Raw genomic sequence first — 20,202 nt, forward strand, 5'->3', positions numbered from 1 at the left:
TAATGATATGTTTACTTATCATAATATCATGTTAACTATATATATATATATCCATATATATGTCATCATATAGTTTTTACAAGTTTTAACGTTCGTGAATCACCGGTCAACTCGGGTGGTAAATTGTCTATATGAAACATATTTCAATTAATCAAGTCTTAACAAGTTTGATTGCTTAACATGTTGGAAACATTTAATCATGTAAATATCAATCTCAATTAATATATATAAACATGGAAAAGTTCGGGTCACTACATCAATGAGTTGTACACTTGAAGCTACAAGCATCAAGGATGAGAACCGTGATGAGCATCAAGCACCAAGAACCCCACCGGAGCACTTGTTTACTGTTTTTCGGGATCTGATCAGATTCCTGGACTTCTGGAAAATTTATTTTCAGTTAGTTCGTTTCGAGTAGATGACTTTTCGTTTAGGCCTCGTCTTAATTCGATATACGGTTTAGTATTTATAGCCCTCCGAAAGTCACTACGCCGTTGTAACGTTGTGCTGAAATTTCTGACATACTCGCACTTAAACCGTCGCCACGGTCAAACGAAGACGAGTTAGGTTCTGAAAATTGTTCAGCGGTTAGAGGACTCACATACGGAGCCATATCCACTGACAACGCATCTTTTCATTTTGTATAGAGGTCGTAGCAGCTGACCGAAATCAGCCTATTGTTTCGATAACTTACTTAGCTTTTATGATGATGAATGATGATGACGATGACATTTAAACTTAATTTATTCACTTTTAACCTATTGGGACAACATAATGACCTAGTGACCTTTGACTTAGGTTGACGACCTTTCGGACCGACTTACTACTTGCATACGTTTCGTATCGACTTTTATTGCTTATTCACTGTGAGTTATAGCTTCCCTTTTTACTTATACTATTTTTGGGACTGAGAATACATGCGCTTTTTATGTTTTACTTACTTGACACGAGAACTTAAACTTTACATATGTGTGGGTTATATAGCGGCATAAACATTCCCCTTAGCACGGTAACGTTTAATCATTGGTTTTGAACCGGTGAACGCGAATGTTAGATATGGATCCATAGGGTTTGACATCCCCACTCGGGCTAGTCGCGCTAGCATTTAACGGGTGTTTGATACTTCGAGGACATATGCGCTCGCCAAGTGTACTTTTAGGGGGTATTACTATTACGTTAAGTTAGTTACCAGGTGCCCACGGATAAGCATATACTTTTCATACTGTTTTGAATACGATAACTCGTGGTATACATTACTTTACTGTTTACAAACTATAGCTCACCAACATTCGTGTTGACTTTTAAGCGTGTATTTCTCAGGTGCTTAGACAATGTTGCTTCCGCTGTTAGACTTGCTATCTTGGTGTTTTAGACTTGCTGTTATGGACCTGCTGTGTTAGATTTCCGCGACATTACTTAGAGATGTCTCAATCATGGAACTTTTATCTTGCATTCGTAACTTATGTTATTTTCAAATAATGACTTTGTAACGACCTTTGTGTCACGTTATCTTTTGTAAACGCTATCTTTTTATGAATGTAAAACTGGTTTTCAAGCAACATGTAGTATCTGACCGTGTAAAGATCCTGTTGTTGACAAATCATACACGATGGTTTTGTACGGGGCGTCACATTTGGTATCAGAGCATCGGTTGTAGGGAATTAGGTTGCATTAGTGACTCTTGACCGAGCCAAGTAGGATTTGCTAATAGGACTAATCTACAACTTGCTTGTTTAACTGTTTCTGCGGAACTTACTGCATGCTACTGCTTACTTTTACTACTATGTGTACTTGCTGTATGCCACTGCTTATTTTCACCGCTGCATGCTACTATCTGCTTTCGATTGCATGATACTTTTTTAATATTGCCATGATATGTACTGCTAGGATGCTATAGTGCCTAATTACGTGCTTGTTATATGTCTTACTGACATGGAAAACGTTATTTTTCCTTGCTCAAATGACAGACATGCTGCCCATGACCTTTGACTTCGAGAGTGACTCAGAGACGACTGTTGCCTCGCCTACCATTGTTGCTGACTCATAGATCCCGTCACCGCTACCCTCCGATGACTCTGGCAATTCACCTTCCAGTGGACTCATGCTTGACCTTATGGACGTCTCAGACGGAGAAGAGGATCCAGAGAAGATTCCAGCACCACCCAGCCCTAGACTCCCGGAGCCACAGCACCATTCCGGCGATGCTGTAATTCCTGGGGGGAAATGGAGACGGTCCTTTCCGTAACGAGCATGGACATTGGGCTAGACCTCTTACTGATGGACGTGTCGTGCCGATTCCACCAGGCAGATATCGACTTATGACCACCGGCCAGGCACATCCACCCTCAGATGATTCAGACGATTCATCATCCGATGACTCCAGTGATGAGGATCCCGAGGAGGATTCTGAGGAGGACCCTGAGGAGGAGCCCGTGCAGCCGCCCTCTACCCCACCGAAGAAGCGGTATCATTTCGATGGTATTATTATCCCAGGGATTAACGGAGGAAGACCGTTTGTGGATGCACATGGACAGTTGGTTAGGGTCACATCCCGTAAAAGGGTCATACCGTATCCCATAGATCCATTCGTGCGTAAGACCACCCGCACTGTGCCGTCTACATCTGCACCATCTGCAACGCCTACCCCACCAGCATCCCCCGTCATCGAGGAACTAACGAGGGAAGTGCATATCCTTCGTGCTCGGGTAACTGTGCTCGAGGAACAGATGTTCCACCTGATGGACATCATTTACCCACCTTCACCATAGGGCTATTGTATTAGATTTAATTATGTAACTCTGTCAGTAGTTTCATGTTTTACTCATGTATTGTACGAACCTTATGCGGATGTATGTAACTTTCTTATTAATGAATAGAACTTATTGTTGTTTGAAATTTTGTACGGTGTTCTATTTACGCTACTGTATGATGATTTTGTGGTAACTGTATCTGGTTGCTTTACTTAATTGTGTGTTGTGTACTATACCGGGTGCCTTATGCTATAATATTATTGAATGCGGAATTTTGGGAATTTTGACGTAAGTTGAAACTTTTGTGCAGAGGAACAATGGCAAACGGAAGAGTCCCAAGTGAAACACCCACAGCGGCACAGATTGAGGAAATGATTGCTGCTCGAGTAGCCACAGCTATGTCGAATGCCAACCCTGCTCCAGCTCCACAGGCCAACCCAGCTGTTCAGAACGGGTGTACCTACAAGGAATTCCAGAGCTGCAAGCCTTACAATTTCAGTGGTACAGAAGGGCCAGTTAGACGGATGAGATGGTTTGAGAAGTTGGAAGCTGTGTTCCATGTGAGCAACTGCTCGGAAGTGAACAAAACTAAGTACGCCTCCTATACTCTGTCGTACGGTGCTTTAACCTGGTGGAACACGCTTGCTCAGGCTAAAGGAATTGACGAGGCTTATGCTACAACGTGGGAGGAATTCAAAGGGGCTATGATCGAGGAGTATTGCCCCCGAACCGAAATTCAAAAAATGGAAGCTGAGTTTTAGGAGCTGAAGGTTGTGGGAACCGACCTTGATGGCTATAACCGAATATATTTAGAGTTAGCTTTGATGTGCCCCACGATGGTTACCCCTAAATTTAAGCGAATGGAACGATACTTGTAGGGACTTCCCAAGACCATTCAGGGAAATGTTACCTCTTCGAAACCAGCAGATGTCCCGGAAGCTATGCGCATGGCTCATACCCTGATGAACCAGATCGTCCGCAAGGAACCAGAAAAAGCGAAACCAGAATCAGGAGCTAGTTATGAGAAGCATAAGTGGGAGAGCAATAAAGGGAAGGTCTTTGATCAGAACCCAGCTAAGAGGCATGAGGGTTTCAAGGGAAACAACTAATGGAGGAACCCTAACCCGAACCCTAGCTCGAACCCTAACTACAAGGGTAGTCTTCCGCAGTGCAAGAGATGCTACAAGCATCATACAGGGTACTGCAACGTGGTCTGTGAAAAGTGTAAAAGGACTGGACACATTAGCAGGGACTGCAAGATTACCACCCCAGCTATGAAGACAAACCCTACTGGACCAAGAAAGTGTTTTGAGTGCGGTCAACAAGGCCACTTGAAGAATGAGTGCCCGAACAAGAAGAAGGATGCCAGACCAGCACGTGAGAGAGTTTTCAACATGAACGCCAGGGATGCCCGTGAGGATCCTGATTTGGTCACATGTATATTCACTGTCAATAATCTACTTGCTTCTGTCTCATTTGATACGGGTGCCGATAGGAGTTACGTATGTAGACATTTTTGTTCTAAGATAGACTGGTCATTAGTACCCTTGGAGGAGAGTATGCTTGTTGAAGTAGTCAATGGGAAACTTGAGAAAGTTGACCAAATTGGCCGAGGAGGCATAATAAACCTAGCCGGTGTGGACTTTGAGATTGATTTGATACCCATCAAATTGGGAAGCTTTGATGTAATAGTTGGCATGGACTGGTTGTCCAAAGTAAGAGCAGAAGTTGTTTGTGGAGAAAAGATTATCCGTATACCTCGCGAAGACGGTGTGCCATTGATCGTACACGGAAAGAAAGGAAGTCCAAAATGGAACTTTATTAGTTGCATGAAGGCACAGAAAGTCATGAGGAAAGGGCGTTTTGCTAATCTAGCACATGTGAAGAAGTTAGAAACCGAGGAGAAGAGTGTTGATGATGTGCGGATTGTGAACGAATTTCCCGATGTCTTTCCAGAAGAGTTGCCTGGATTACCGCTACCGCGATCAGTGGAGTTCCAGATTGATCTAGTACCAGGAGCTGCACCTGTAGCCCGCGCACCTTATCGACTAGCACCTTTCGAACTGCAAGAGTTGCAGAGTCAACTGCAGGAATTGCTAGACCGTGGATTTATCCAACCGATTTCATCGCCTTGGGGCGCACCTGTTTTGTTTGTGAAGAAGAAGGACAGATATTTCCGTATGTGTATCGATTATCGTGAGCTGCACAAGTTGACGATTAAGAATTGGTATCCCCTTCCCAGAATTGACGATCTTTTCGATCAGCTGCAAGGATCAAGCGTTTACTCTAAGATCGATTTGCGATCAGAATATCACCAGTTGAGGGTGAAGGAAAACGATGTGATGAAGACTGCGTTCAGAGCCCGTTATGGTCATTATGAATTTCTCATGATGCCATTCGGTTTAACCAAAGCACCTGCTGTATTCATGGATCTCATGAATCGAGTATGCAAACCCTACCTGGACAAGTTTGTTATCGTCTTCATAGATGATATCCTCATCTATTCCAGAAGTGAAGAAGAATATGAACAACATCTTCGACTAGTGTTGGTGAAAGGACCCTTCCTAATCCATCCGGACGAAGTCCATATCGATTATAAACGATTCCTAACAGTTGATTACATCGCGAGGTACTTGACCTCTATATGATACATTTTACAAACACTGCATTCGTTTTTAAAAGACAAACTTTCATTTACATCGACAGTTGACAGACATGCATACCATTTCATAATATATCTAAATATAATTGACTTAATAATAATCTTGATGAACTCAACGACTCGAATGCAACATCTTTTGAAATATATCATGAATAACTCCAAGTAATATCTCTAATATGATCAAATTCACAGCGGAAGATTTCTTTCGTACCTGAGAATAAACATGCTTTAAAGTGTCAACCAAAAGGTTGGTGAGTTCATTAGTTTAACATAAATAATCATTTCATAATTTTAATAGACCACGAGATTTCATATTTCCATTTCTCATAAACATACGTCCCATGCATAGAGACAAAAATATCATTCATATGGATTGAACACCTGGTAACCGACATTCACAATATACATATAAGAATATCCCCATCATTCTGGGATCCTCCTTCGGACATGATATAAATTTCGAAGTACTAAAGCATCCGGTACTTTGGATGGGGCTTGTTGGGCCCGATAGATCTATCTTTAGGATTCGCGTCAATTAGGGTGTCTGTTCCATAATTCTTAGATTACCAGACTAAAAAGGGGCATATTCAGTTTCGATCATTCAACCATAGAACATAATTTCGATTACTTGTGTCTATTTCGTAAAACAGTTATAAAAGTTGCGCATGTATTCTCAGCCCAAAAATATAAAGGGTAAAAAGGCAAATGAAACTCACCATACTGTATTTTGTAGTAAAACTACATATAACATCATTGAACAAGTGTAAGGTTGGCCTCGGATTCACGAACCTATATCATTTATATTTACATTAACGCATATACTCGTAATCGAATGAATTTATATATTATTAGTTATATACTTGTTATCTTAATAGGGTATATGTTTTGTATATAACCTAATTAATATATTTATTTTATATGCTTTTAAATAAATAAATAATATTTATTATAAGAATATTAATATAGTTTTTGTTAAATATATTTTTCTATAATTAATTTTTATTGTAATAATAATATTATTAATAATAGTATTGATAATAATAATAATAATAATAATAATAATAATAATAATAATAATAATAATAATAATAATAATAGTAATAATAATAATAATAATAATAATAATAATAATAATAATAATAATAATAATAATAATAATAATAATAATAATAATAATAATAATAATAATATAGTTATGATAATAATAATGATACTAGTAGTAAAAATGATAATAATTATAATATTAAAAATAATAGTAATAATAATAATTTTTATAATAATACTAATGATAATATTAACAATAATAATATTAACCATAGTTATACTTACATATTCATAATAATAATAAATGATAAATCATAATTATAATAATTATAATACTAATTGCTATTTCTAATAATAAATGACATTCATAATACTTGATAATAATTCGAATAGTAATATTAATCAATAACAATGATACTAATAATAATAAATAAATAAAAATTAAAAGTGTTTACCCTTAACAGCTTGGTGTAAAAATAAATGCTCCAGACGGGACTCGAACCCAAGATCTCTCGCTAATATGCCAACACCCCAAATTATCGAGCCATATCTATTTTCCTGATCTAATCTTGGACCCTTTAATACTTAACCCGTATTTTTTTGTTCTCATCTACAGCCCAACAAACTAAGGACTCGGCCCAATATCTGAAGGAAGGTTCACGACCCAGTTGTAACCTATGTAACACAAATAGTCCAACAGCATAAGTTCACGGCCCAACGCTCTACAGGATCACGGGCCAACAGGCCCACACTCTTAGAACAGTTTTAATTGGAAAAAAAATATATGCACACTTCTGGTTTCGAACCCAGGACCCCTTGGATAATCACAAACATCCTAACCATCTAATCTACCATGTTTTTCTGTTATCATTACCATTTTAATTACTTATATATTATATCACAGTTTTATCATCATCATCATACGTTAATATCTTCATCATTTATCATTATACCCGTATCATTATCTTCTTATTCGACTAAATTATTAAACAGTAGTTATTGGTGATGGTATTGGATGGTAGTGATGAGGTGTTCAAGGTGAAGAGTGGTGATGCACAAATGAATGTGGTGATTGGAATAAAATAAGAAAACGTAGCAGCGGTGTAGGACGATAGTGGGTGGTTGCTCGTAGTGGTTCAAGGGTGGAAGATGGTGATCAAATGGTGATGTCCGATGGGTTTACAGAGAAGATGTTCAAGAAAGGAGGAGGAGAGAGAGAAGAGAGAGAATGGTGGTTTAATTGGTTGTAAACTGAAGAGAAGCAAGAAGTTGTTAAATGGGGTTCTAATGGTGATCATAAAGCTAGAAAACAGTAGTCATTGGACTCAATTGATGATGATGGTTTGGTGTTTAGATGATCTGTTGGATCGAGTATGCTGAGTACATGTTGCAGCCGAGACTGTTGTTCGAGCAGAAGCATATTGCATCAAATTAGTAATATAAAATGATTATTCTTGTGGTGGAATTGGATTATGAAAAGAAGCAGAAGATCGAGACTGTAACAGCACAGTAGGTGGCTCGATGGTATTGTTGTTGTACACGATCGAAAAAAAAATATTAGTACATAGCAACGGTGATATAATAGAGATTTATGTGGCTGTTTGGTGACGGTTTAGGGTGGCAAATGTTGTGGTTCACGGTGGTAGAAGGTGGTAGTTTGTGGTCGGAGATAGTGATCATAAATATGATAAAGGGTGCCGAAGAAGGGATGTTTGGTTTGTGTTCTTGATCGACTGAAACCAAGAGGAAGAAGAGAGATATTGTATCGAGCTGTTTTAATCTGTAATTTTGTTTAATTCTTCAACTGATGTGATTGTAAAAGATAAATGATAATGATATTGGAAGAATTTATTAATTGGTATCACTAAGCTCCATTATATAATGAAAGTGTGTCTCGACATATATTCACGGGCGTAGCATATGTACAAGAAAAGAAAAAAAAATTAACTTGATTATGAAAGAAATGGAATCCAATGTAAATGCTATAATTGTTTTTACGTTTAATCTAATTAATAAACAGATATAAATATATTAATATCATTAATAATATTAAAACTAATAAAATACAAATACTAATAATAATAGAAGTAATAATAATAAAAATATCAAAATAATACTTAGAATAATACTAATAATAATGATAATATAGCAAATTAAATACATCAAATTTCATATTTATATCATAATATTATTGTTACGGAAAGTTATATTATAACAACTATATTTTAACCTGTATTATATATATATATATATATATATATATATATATATATATATATATATATATATATATATATATATATATATATATATAGTATTACTTATTTATTATTCATATAATCTATCATATAATAACTTTTATTGAATATTTATTATTTAAGATTTATATATATTACAATATGATAGAAATCATATATATTTATACATTGCTTCACTTTAATAACAACTTAATGATTCTGTATTATTTTACATTTTTAATTAATTGATTAAAGAGTATTTTATTAATTCAAAATACTATATATACACTTATATTTATATTTATATATACGTATATATACAAAACAATTGTTCGTGAATCGTCGGAAATAGTCAAAGGACAAATGAATATATCAACATAGTTCCAAAATTTTCGAGACTCAACATTACAGACTTTTCTTATCGTATCAAAATCATATAGAGATTAAGTTTAAATTTAGTCGGAAATTCCCGGGTCGTCACAGTACCTACCCGTTAAAGAAATTTCGTCCCGAAATTTGTGTAAGGTGGTCATGGCTAACAATAAAAATGTTTTCATGACGAATATGAGTTGATAAATAGAGTTTTATTACTGTTGAGTAATATGGATAAGATAATTCGATTACTCGAAGAGTACGGGTGAAGCTATCACAAAAGATTGAGGTAGAGATTTAACTTTTGATGTAATCACGGTTGAATTTAGAAAATAAGGTGTGTCTTAGCTTTTGACGTTGTTGAATTTCGGAATTCAAGGGATTTAAAGAAAATCTTCGAAATCTAAAAGATTTGATTCTTCGTCGAATCAGGAAATTAGGATTCTCTAATTAAATACGGAGATCTGCCTTGATTTCACTATCAAATATTTCACTATAAATTAACTTCTTCCGTTTCGTATCTTTTACCATTCCTATACTTAATTTCCAAATTCAAAAGATTGTGAAAATGCTTAATCCAGTTCTAATCCTTGTCCTCACCCTTACTATCGTAACAATCATTCTCCTTTTCCCACTTCCACCAGAGGAATCTGCTTACTTCTACTTTGCCCTTGGGGTTATAGTGCTTTTAATTCTCCCGTGTCTTTAGGTGGCGATAAGAATTGATATACACAGTTTGTAATTTATGTGTTGTTATCGAGCTTTATATTCTCCCTTATATTTCAATGTTCCTATTTCTGTTCCCTATAAACACGGTCATCCACAGTTAATACTCCCTCCTATTTTCTGCGATTTATACTCCAATTTCTATTTCGGAGCTTTGTCCCTTCGTTTCTTCTTCTTCTTGTGGTTAGGCATCTCTTGTAATGGTCCAGAATACACATATATAAATTTCGGAATGAACACAGTTGATGTTCTAGAAAGGAAATGGAAATAGTACAATCTGACTTGTCAAATTACCAGAATTCAAGGGAAAAATAGGACTATCAAGGAAAACATGTTCTTGATATGTTTATAGATTTAGACAGAATGTAAGAGTCGTGTAACATGGCACATGATGACGTTATGATCTGTGAATCATCACGTTCCAATTAGAAACTCAGCATGACTTACTGTAATATAATCACGTTGATCAAGTGTCATTATATTATATAACTCATGCATCAGTTCCCAACATTACTTCAATAACATTCATATTTTAAGCTCGAAAGTTTACAGAATATAGAAACTAACAGTTTCTATATGATGTAATACTGATAGCACGAAGAGATTAATGATTTCAGATAAGATTAGTTATGAAAATATATTCAGAAATATCGAGGATATTTATAATGAAAGATATGATAATATCTCGGAATATCTAAGATCAGAGGATGATGGAAACTATTGTCCGCAAGGGTTTAGAGTAAGGAGTAAGATATTCGCTAAAGACTTTAGCAGGCATTGAATCATTTGGATTCGTTGAAGTCAAACTTATTCTTTGTGATTTGTCCACGGCTTCCTTCATAGTTTCGCATAATCTGCTTTTCGGTACTAAATTTTCTATTGAATGTTTCCAATATAATGATACATAGGAAGCACGAAGAGGTATATAATTTCAGACGAGAATATTTATGAAAATATCCTCAGAAATATCGAAGATATTGATGAGGATATTTTTGGAATTTCTAAGTTCGATGGTTGATGGAGAAAGGTTTTCTGCAAGATTTTAACATGACTTCGGAGCAAGATATTCTCTAAAGATTTCAACGTATCCAGAATTATCTGGATTCTTTGAATATAGGGTATGGTCCTTGTATTTGTCCTTGGTCTCCTTCATGGTTAACTCTATCCATTTTCCAGTTCCAACGTTTCTGAGCTTTTCCAACATATTATTCTTTATCATCAAACTTCCGACGACTAAAGTCGTTTACGGTTGCCTACAGTTTCTGCTGCTTCATTCAGCTTTTTCAACATTCAGAGTATCGATTCGTAAACTGGGTGCCTTTTCAAAATTTCAGAATTGAAGATTGTAATTCTAGGAGATAATTGTTATATGTATACATATAACTATTGATGTAGAAATGCTACGAGATTCGAAATACTGATTGTTGATTTCCCGGTAATTGGTAAGGCAATTATTGTTACAGGGTATAGATGAATACAAGATGGGGTTTCAATGAATATAATGATTTTTCGGAAAGTCCAAATTCATTGAAGTTGCTGGTAATTTTACTGCTAATGTGGTGGAATATAAACGGTTCTCCGGTAACGATGATGAAAGGCAAACTTATATATCAAGGTTATAATATAGAGTTTATTTGAATAAAAAGTCAAAATTGATTTGCTGATGCTGTGACAAATTAAGCTACTTGGGAAAGGGATTGCAAAGTTATTTTCGATAATAACAACGCCAAAGAAGTTAGCACAGATACATGTTAAACGTTTACTCGGGTTCCGAGAGTTTTCAGGTGCATAACTATACACATCAATCTTTCTTTCTGTAGATGAAGTGTGGTTGGTTCATCTTCTCGATTGAAATGTTTTCAAGAATCATGAAAGGTTTGAATGCAAATTTTAATCGTCGAGATACAAATGAGATTTAAGATGAAATCAAGTGGCAACTTGAAGAATTGTTTAGTTTCATATGTTATAATCAATACTTTAATTCATTTAATTGTTCAATGTTATTAGTCCACAGTCGATAGTCCACAGTTAACAGTCCAATAATTCATATATAGTTTAATATATAATATTTGAATTAATTAATACGTATCGTGACCCGTATACGTCTCAGACTCGATCACAACTCAAAGTATATATATTATTGTAGAATCAACCTCAACCCTGTATAGCTAACTCCCGCATTACTGCATATAGAGTGTCTATGGTTATTCCAAATAATATATATAGATGGGTCGATATGATATGTCAAAACCTTGTATACGTATTTCGATATTTCTAGTGCGTAAAATAAATAACAGAAATTAAATGATGATAAATTAAATGCGTAAAGTAAACAACTGAAATTAAATGACAAAACAAATAAAATTTGCGAGAATGTAAATTGCGATAATTAAATTGCGATAAATAACATGTAATCAGTTAGCTGGGAGCAATTAGCTAGGAACAGTTAGCATGGATTCTTAACAAAATTTCTTATAGTTAATTTGTTTGTTTCTAACAAATTTTATTTCGTCAAATGTTTTCTTCATTATGCCACTTGTTGAATTCTGATAAATCAAAATCCAAATATGAAATTGGATAAAAAAATGATTATTCTGCGGTGAACGAATTCGTATATTTGTGGATGTAAGTGGGATGGTAAATGACTGTTGAATCAGATTCGAAGAACGTATAATGTAACTTTTTAATGTGAAATCTAAATATTCCTCGGGTATTACCTACCCGTTAAAATATTTTCACCATTAACAGTTTGTACAAAAGAATTTTTAATTACAATCTTTATGAAAACATATATACATATATATTTTCTTCAGATGTAATCATGAATTTAATGAGCTAATATGATATTAATCTCGTTTGATTTTTTTTTTCATTAGAGCAAGAATGAATAATCCCTAAAACTTTAGAGATTAGATAATCTCCGTGGAGAACGAATATAATTGATGTAGAACAATACATAGAACGATGATTATACTCGAGGTACAGAATGAGATATTGAGGCGTGTGTTGTTGTGGTATGTGTTGTTGCTGGTGGTACAGTTGATGACGTTGATTTTGTTGAAGCTGGTACATTTTGCACCATATTTTCCAAGGCTACAACTCGGGCGCGAAACTCATTGACTTTATTACTCCGGGATGATTGTCGGTATGAACGAGCGAATTTATAAGGTTTATAATCTGGCTTGTGATATAGTCGTGGCGAGATACTCTTGAAATGAGAGAGAAAATGGTGTTACGAACAGGTTCGCCGGTAAGTACTTCAGGTTCTTCGCCAAGAGGGCAATTCGGTTGGTGGAAAGGATCGCCGTTTTCGCGTCTCCATTGATTAAGTCGACTACGAAACCATCAAATGAATTGGGGATGGCTGATTGGTTGATTCATTCTGGTGACACCACTTTCGGAGTTTAGGTGAATATCTATGTCGGAATAACTATCGGAATCTGAGGGACTCGAACTGGTTGAGGGATTCATCTCGTACGATCAGATGAAGGATTTTCGATAAGAAATAGATTATAGGATGTAGATTAGTACCCTACAATACATAATTTATATATGCATATATAATACTAAAATCCCATAAGTTACGGAGGAATCTACGGAAGCTGTCAGGCAAAGGTAACAATAACAGTTACGCTAAGATATGAATTTTGTCTATACACTATTCATGCAGTCAATGCAGTAAAACGTGTCTAGACTAGGAATGGTAAGCAGGTAATTTCCCAAGGATGATAAGTAGGTAATTTTCGACAGGTAATGATAAGCAAAACTTTTGACATGCAGACACGGTCGAAGTCCAGACACACTAAAGCATCCTAAGGACTTATCAGTTAGACAAACTAATGCAGACCTGGTTCGCTAAGACCACCGCTCTGATACCAACTGAAAGGACCCGTCCTAATCCATCCGGATGAAGTCCATATCGATTAAAAATGATTCCCAACAGTTGATTACATCGCGAGGTACTTGACCTCTATATGATACATTTTACAAACATTGCATTCGTTTTTAAAAGACAAACTTTCATTTACATCGACAGTTGACATACATGCATACCAATTCATAATATTTCCAAATATAATTGACTTAATAATAATCTTGATGAACTCAACGACTCGAATGCAACATCTTTTGAAATATATCATGAATGACTCCAAGTAATATCTCTAATATGAGCAAATTCACAGCGGAAGATTTCTTTCGTACCAGAGAATAAACATGCTTTAAAGTGTCAACCAAAAGGTTGGTGAGTTCATTAGTTTAACATAAATAATCATTTCATAATTTTAATAGACCACAAGATTTCATATTTTCATTTCTCATAAACATACGTCCCATGCATAGAGACAAAAATATCATTCATATGGATTGAACACCTGGTAACCGACATTCACAATATACATATAAGAATATCCCCATCATTCCGGGATCCTCCTTCGGACATGATATAAATTTCGAAGTACTAAAGCATCCGGTACTTTGGATGGGGCTTGTTGGGCCCGATAGATCTATTTTTAGGATTCGCGTCAATTATGGTGTCTGTTCCCTAATTCTTAGATTACCAGACTAAAAAGGGGCATATTCAGTTTCGATCATTCAACCATAGAACATAATTTCGATTACTTGTGTCTATTTCGTAAAACAGTTATAAAAGTTGCGCATGTATTCTCAGCCCAAAAATATAAAGGGTAAAAAGGCAAATGAAACTCACCATACTGTATTTTGTAGTAAAAATACATATAACATCATTGAACAAGTGTAAGGTTGGCCTCGTATTCACGAACCTATATCATTTATATTTACATTAACGCATATACTCGTAATCAAATGAATTTATATATTATTAGTTATATACTTGTTATCTTAATAGGGTATATGTTTTGTATATAACTTAATTAATATATTTATTTTATATGCTTTTAAATGAATAAATAATATTTATTATAAGAATATTAATATAGTTTTTGTTAAATATATTTTTCTATAATTAATTTTTATTGTAATAATAATAATATTAATAATAGTATTGATAATAATAATAATAATAATAATAATAATAATAATAATAATAATAATAATAATAATAATAATAATAATAATAATAATATAGTTATGATAATAATAATGATACTAGTAGTAAAAATGATAATAATTATAATATTAAAAATAATAGTAATAATAATAATTTTTATAATAATACTAATGATAATATTAACAATAATAATATTAACCATAGTTATACTTACATATTCATAATAATAATAAATGATAAATCATAATTATAATAATTATAATACTAATTGCTATTTCTAATAATAAATGACATTCATAATACTTGATAATAATTCTAATAGTAATATTAATCAATAACAATGATACTAATAATAATAAATAAATAAAAATTAAAAGTGTTTACCCTTAACAGCTTGGTGTAAAAATAAATGCTCCAGACGGGACTCGAACCCAAGATCTCTCGCTAATATGCCAACACCCCAAACCATCGAGCCATATCTATTTTCCTGATCTAATCTTGGACCCTTTAATACTTAACCCGTATTTTTTTGTTCTCATCTACAGCCCAACAAACTAAGGACTCGGCCCAATATCTGAAGGAAGGTTCACGACCCAGTTGTAACCCATGTAACACAAATAGTCCAACAGAATAAGTTCACGGCCCAGCGCTCTACAGGATCACGGCCCAACAGGCCCACACTCTTAGAACAGTTTTAATTGAAAAAAAAAATATATGCACACTTCTGGTTTCGAACCCAGGACCCCTTGGATAATCACAAACATCCTAACCATCTAATCTACCATGTTTTTCTATTATCATTACCATTTTAATTACTTATATATTATATCACAGTTTTATCATCATCATCATACGTTAATATCTTCATCATTTATCATTATACCCGTATCATTATCTTCTTATTCAACTAAATTATTTTTATCTAAACTACTTATTACATCCTTAACCTAATCTTTTACGTATCCTTTATCACCCATTTAATTAATATGATTGTATATGGGGTTGTTCAAATTATAACAATATCCATGAGGTAGGCATAAAGTAATGATAGTGGGGATTTAAATATAGCAAGAGGGTCTACTTTATACTATCATTTTATCAACTATCGAAGTCTTCTCTTTTCATCTCTACTGTTTACCTTCTCCATCTTTTACTTGTTCGAACAGTGATAGGAAGAATAACAGCATCAGGTACCGCGAGCAATCATAGCAATAGCAGTAGCAGTAGCAGCAAGGGCTGCTTTCTGAACAGCGAAATAGTGGTAGCCGCAATAGTAACGAGGATGATTTATGGCTGTGGTTATTAGTTTTATTTCGAACAGAAAAATAGTAAGAGACAGTAGTTATTGGTGATGGTATTGGATGATAGTGATCAGGTGTTCAAGGTGAAGAGTGGTGATGTGCAAATGAATGTGGTGATTGGAATAAAATAAGAAAACGTAGCAGCGGTGTGGGACGATAGTGGGTGGTTGCTCGTAGTGGTTCAAGGGTGGAAGATGGTGATCAAATGGTGATGTCCGATGGGTTTACAGAGAAGATGTTCAAGAAAGGAGGAGGAGAGAGATAAGAGAGAGAATGGTGGTTTAATTGGTTGTAAACCAAAGAGAAGCAAGAAGTTGTTAAATGGGTTTCTAATGGTGATCATAAAGCTGGAAAACAGTAGTCGTTGGACTCAATTGATGATGATGGTTTGGTGTTTAGATGATCTATTGGATCGAGTATGCTGAGTACATGTTGCAGCCGAGACTGTTGTTCGAGCAGAAGCATATTGCATCAAATTAGTAATATAAAATGATTATGCTTGTGGTGGAATTGGATTATGAAAAGAAGCAAAAGATCGAGACTGTAACAGCACAGTAGGTGGCTCGATGGTATTGTTGTTGTACACGATCGAAAAAAAAAATAAATATTAGTACATAGCAATGGTGATATAATAGAGATTTATGTGGCTGTTTGGTGACGGTTTAGGGAGGCGAATGTTGTGGTTCATGGTGGTAGAAGGTGGTAGTTTGTGGTCGGAGATAGTGATCGTAAATATGATAAAGGGTGCCGAAGAAGGGATGTTTGGTTTGTGTTCTTGATCGACTGAAACCAAGAGGAAGAAGAGAGATATTGTATCAAGCTGTTTTAATCTGTAATTTTGTTTAATTCTTCAACTGATGTGATTGTAAAAGATAAATGATAATGATATTGGAAGAATTTATTAATTGGTATCACTAAGCTCCATTATATAATGAAAGTGTGTCCGACATATATTCACGGGTGTAGCATAAGTACAAGAAAAGAAAAAAAAATTAACTTGATTATGAAAGAAATGGAATCCAATGTAAATGCTGTAATTGTTTTTACGTTTAATCTAATTAATAAACAGATATAAATATATTAATATCGTTAATAATATTAAAACTAATAAAATACAAATACTAATAATAATAGAAGTAATAATAATAAAAATATCAAAATAATACTTAGAATAATACTAATAATAATGATAATATAGCAAATTAAACACATCAAATTTCATATTTATATCATAATATTATTGTTACGGAAAGTTATATTATAACAACTATATTTTAACCTGTATTATATATATATATATATATATATATATATATATATATATATATATATATATATATATATATATATATATATATATATATATATATATATATATATATATATATATATATATATATATATATATATATATATATATATATATATATATGTATATATATATATGTATATTATTACTTATTTATTATTCATATAATCTATCATATAATAACTTTTATTGAATATTTATTATTTAAGATTTATATATATTACAATATGATAGAAATCATATATATTTATACATTGCTTCACTTTAATAACAACTTAATGATTCTGTATTATTTTACATTTTTAATTAATTGATTAAAGAGTATTTTATTAATTCAAAATACTATATATACACTTATATTTATATTTATATATACGTATATATACAAAACAATTGTTCGTGAATCCTCGAAAATAGTCAAAGGTCAAATGAATATATCAACATAGTTCCAAAATTTTCGAGACTCAACATTACAGACTTTGCTTATCGTATCAAAATCATATAGAGATTAAGTTTAAATTTAGTCAGAAATTCCCGGGTCGTCACAGTTGGAACTCTTGAGACAAGAGCAACTTTATGCCAAATTCTCTAAGTGTGAGTTTTGGTTGAAGGAAGTCCAATTTCTGGGTCATATAGTGAGCAACCAGGGTATCAAAGTTGACCCCGCTAAGATCGAAGCTATCAGCAAATGGGAAACTCCCACTACTCCTACTCATATCCGCCAATTTTTAGGCCTCACCAGTTATTATCGAAGATTCATTGAAGGTTTCTCTCTGATTGCACGTCCTTTGACTGCATTAAATCATAAGGGGAAGAAGTTCGTTTAGGAAGCCGAGCAAGAGTCGGCATTTCAAACCCTGAAGCAGAAGTTAACCACTGCACCTATCTTATCACTTCCCGAAGGCAGTGATGATTTTGTTGTGTACTGTGATACCTCGAAAAATGGTTTTGGTTGCGTATTGATGCAAAGAACGAAGGTTATTGCTTATGCCTCTCGACAACTGAAGATTCACGAGCGAAATTACACAACGCACAATCTTGAACTTGGAGTCGTTGTCTTTCCACTAAAACTGTGGAGACACTATCTTTATGGAACCAAGAGTACTATCTTCACCGATCACAAAAGCCTCCAACACATTTTCGACCAAGAGCAGCTGAATATGAGACAGCGATGATGGATCGAGACGTTGAACGACTATGATTGTGAACTACGTTATCATCCCGGAAGGGCAAATGTTGTAGCTGATGCCTTGAGCCAAAAGGAGAGAACAGTACCTCTTCATGTTCGTGCCTTGAACATCACCATTCAGACGAATCTCAATAACCAGATCCGCATAGCTCAAGAAGAAGCTCTCAAGGAGGAGAATATTTCTCAAGAGCACTTAAACATTCTCGTTTCTCGATTTGAGGTCAAGGAGACTGGACTCCGATACTTTGCCGGAAGAATTTGGGTGCCTAAATATGGAGATTTACGGGGCCTTATTCTAGATGAAGGCCACAAGTCAAGGTATTCAATTCATCCAGGAGCTGGTAAAATGTACCACGACCCCAAGGGTCAATATTGGTGGCCGAACCTGAAGAAGGATGTTGCGACTTATGTTGGAAAGTGTTTGACTTGTTCCAAGATCAAAGCTGAACATCAGAAGCCGTCTGGATTACTTCAACAACCCAAAATCCCGCAAAGGAAGTGGGAAGGAATAACAATGGATTTCATCACGAAGCTACCGAAGACGGTAGGAGGTTATGATACCATCTGGGTTATCGTTGACCATCTTACCAAATCTGCTCACTTCCTAGCCATGAAGGAAACCGATACGATGGAAAGACTAGCGCAGCTATACATAAAGGAAGTTGTATCTCGCCACGATGTACCCTTATCGATTATCTCAGATCGCGATACCCGTTTTGCTTCTAGATTTTGGCGTTCTTTGTAAGAAGCCTTGTGTAACTCCCCGACTTCATAAATCCAAAAACGTGTACAAGATCTTGGACGGCGTCCAGCTCTTAAGGCCAGGACGGCGTCCAGCATATCTGGATGGCGTCCAGATTTCCTGGAAGCTGCTGTCCCCCGGGTCCAACTCACGTGAGCGGAAATCCCGCTTCCCGACACTTTTAATCGAAAACTTTTTACAACGTATCACAATATAATAAAATAAGAGGTTTCCATCATTAAAACAAGTTTTACAACCTCGGGCCCACATCGGCCCATCTTACGCGTTTCAATCAAAAATACAAGTTTCGACCAATACAAGTTTAATTTCCAAACGACACTAGAGCATGGTGTTTGGGGTTAAACTACCCAAATCTTGGCCGAACTTCCAAAAGCTAACCAAAAGCATCTCCTATCAAAACAAGCAGGAGACCACTAATAAAACCGAATACCCTTGCCTTTGTCCACGCCGGAGCCTAAAAAGGTAAACAACGAGAGGGTAAGCTAACGCTTAGTGAGAAGAATAAATATATACATGCATATAAGACTTACCTACTCGCATCCACGATATCATATAACGCATACAAACGCATAACATCTCAATAAATAAGCTAGTATCGTCAATTCGTACAACTAGCAACATCAAAAGCATAATATTCATAATAATAATTAAATGCTAAACGTCGACAACTATAAACCATGGTTAACCAAGTTCTTCGCAAGGGAATGACTTCGCGAAACAAGTCATCGATGTTCATAACAACCGTTAGCACCCAGAAACGGCTATGGTATGCTAACCCCCGAGGTGTTCCAAAAACGGCTATGGCATCACCCCCAAGTGT

This window comes from Rutidosis leptorrhynchoides, chromosome 4 (genome assembly GCF_046630445.1).
Source record: "Rutidosis leptorrhynchoides isolate AG116_Rl617_1_P2 chromosome 4, CSIRO_AGI_Rlap_v1, whole genome shotgun sequence".
Taxonomy (NCBI): domain Eukaryota; kingdom Viridiplantae; phylum Streptophyta; class Magnoliopsida; order Asterales; family Asteraceae; genus Rutidosis; species Rutidosis leptorrhynchoides.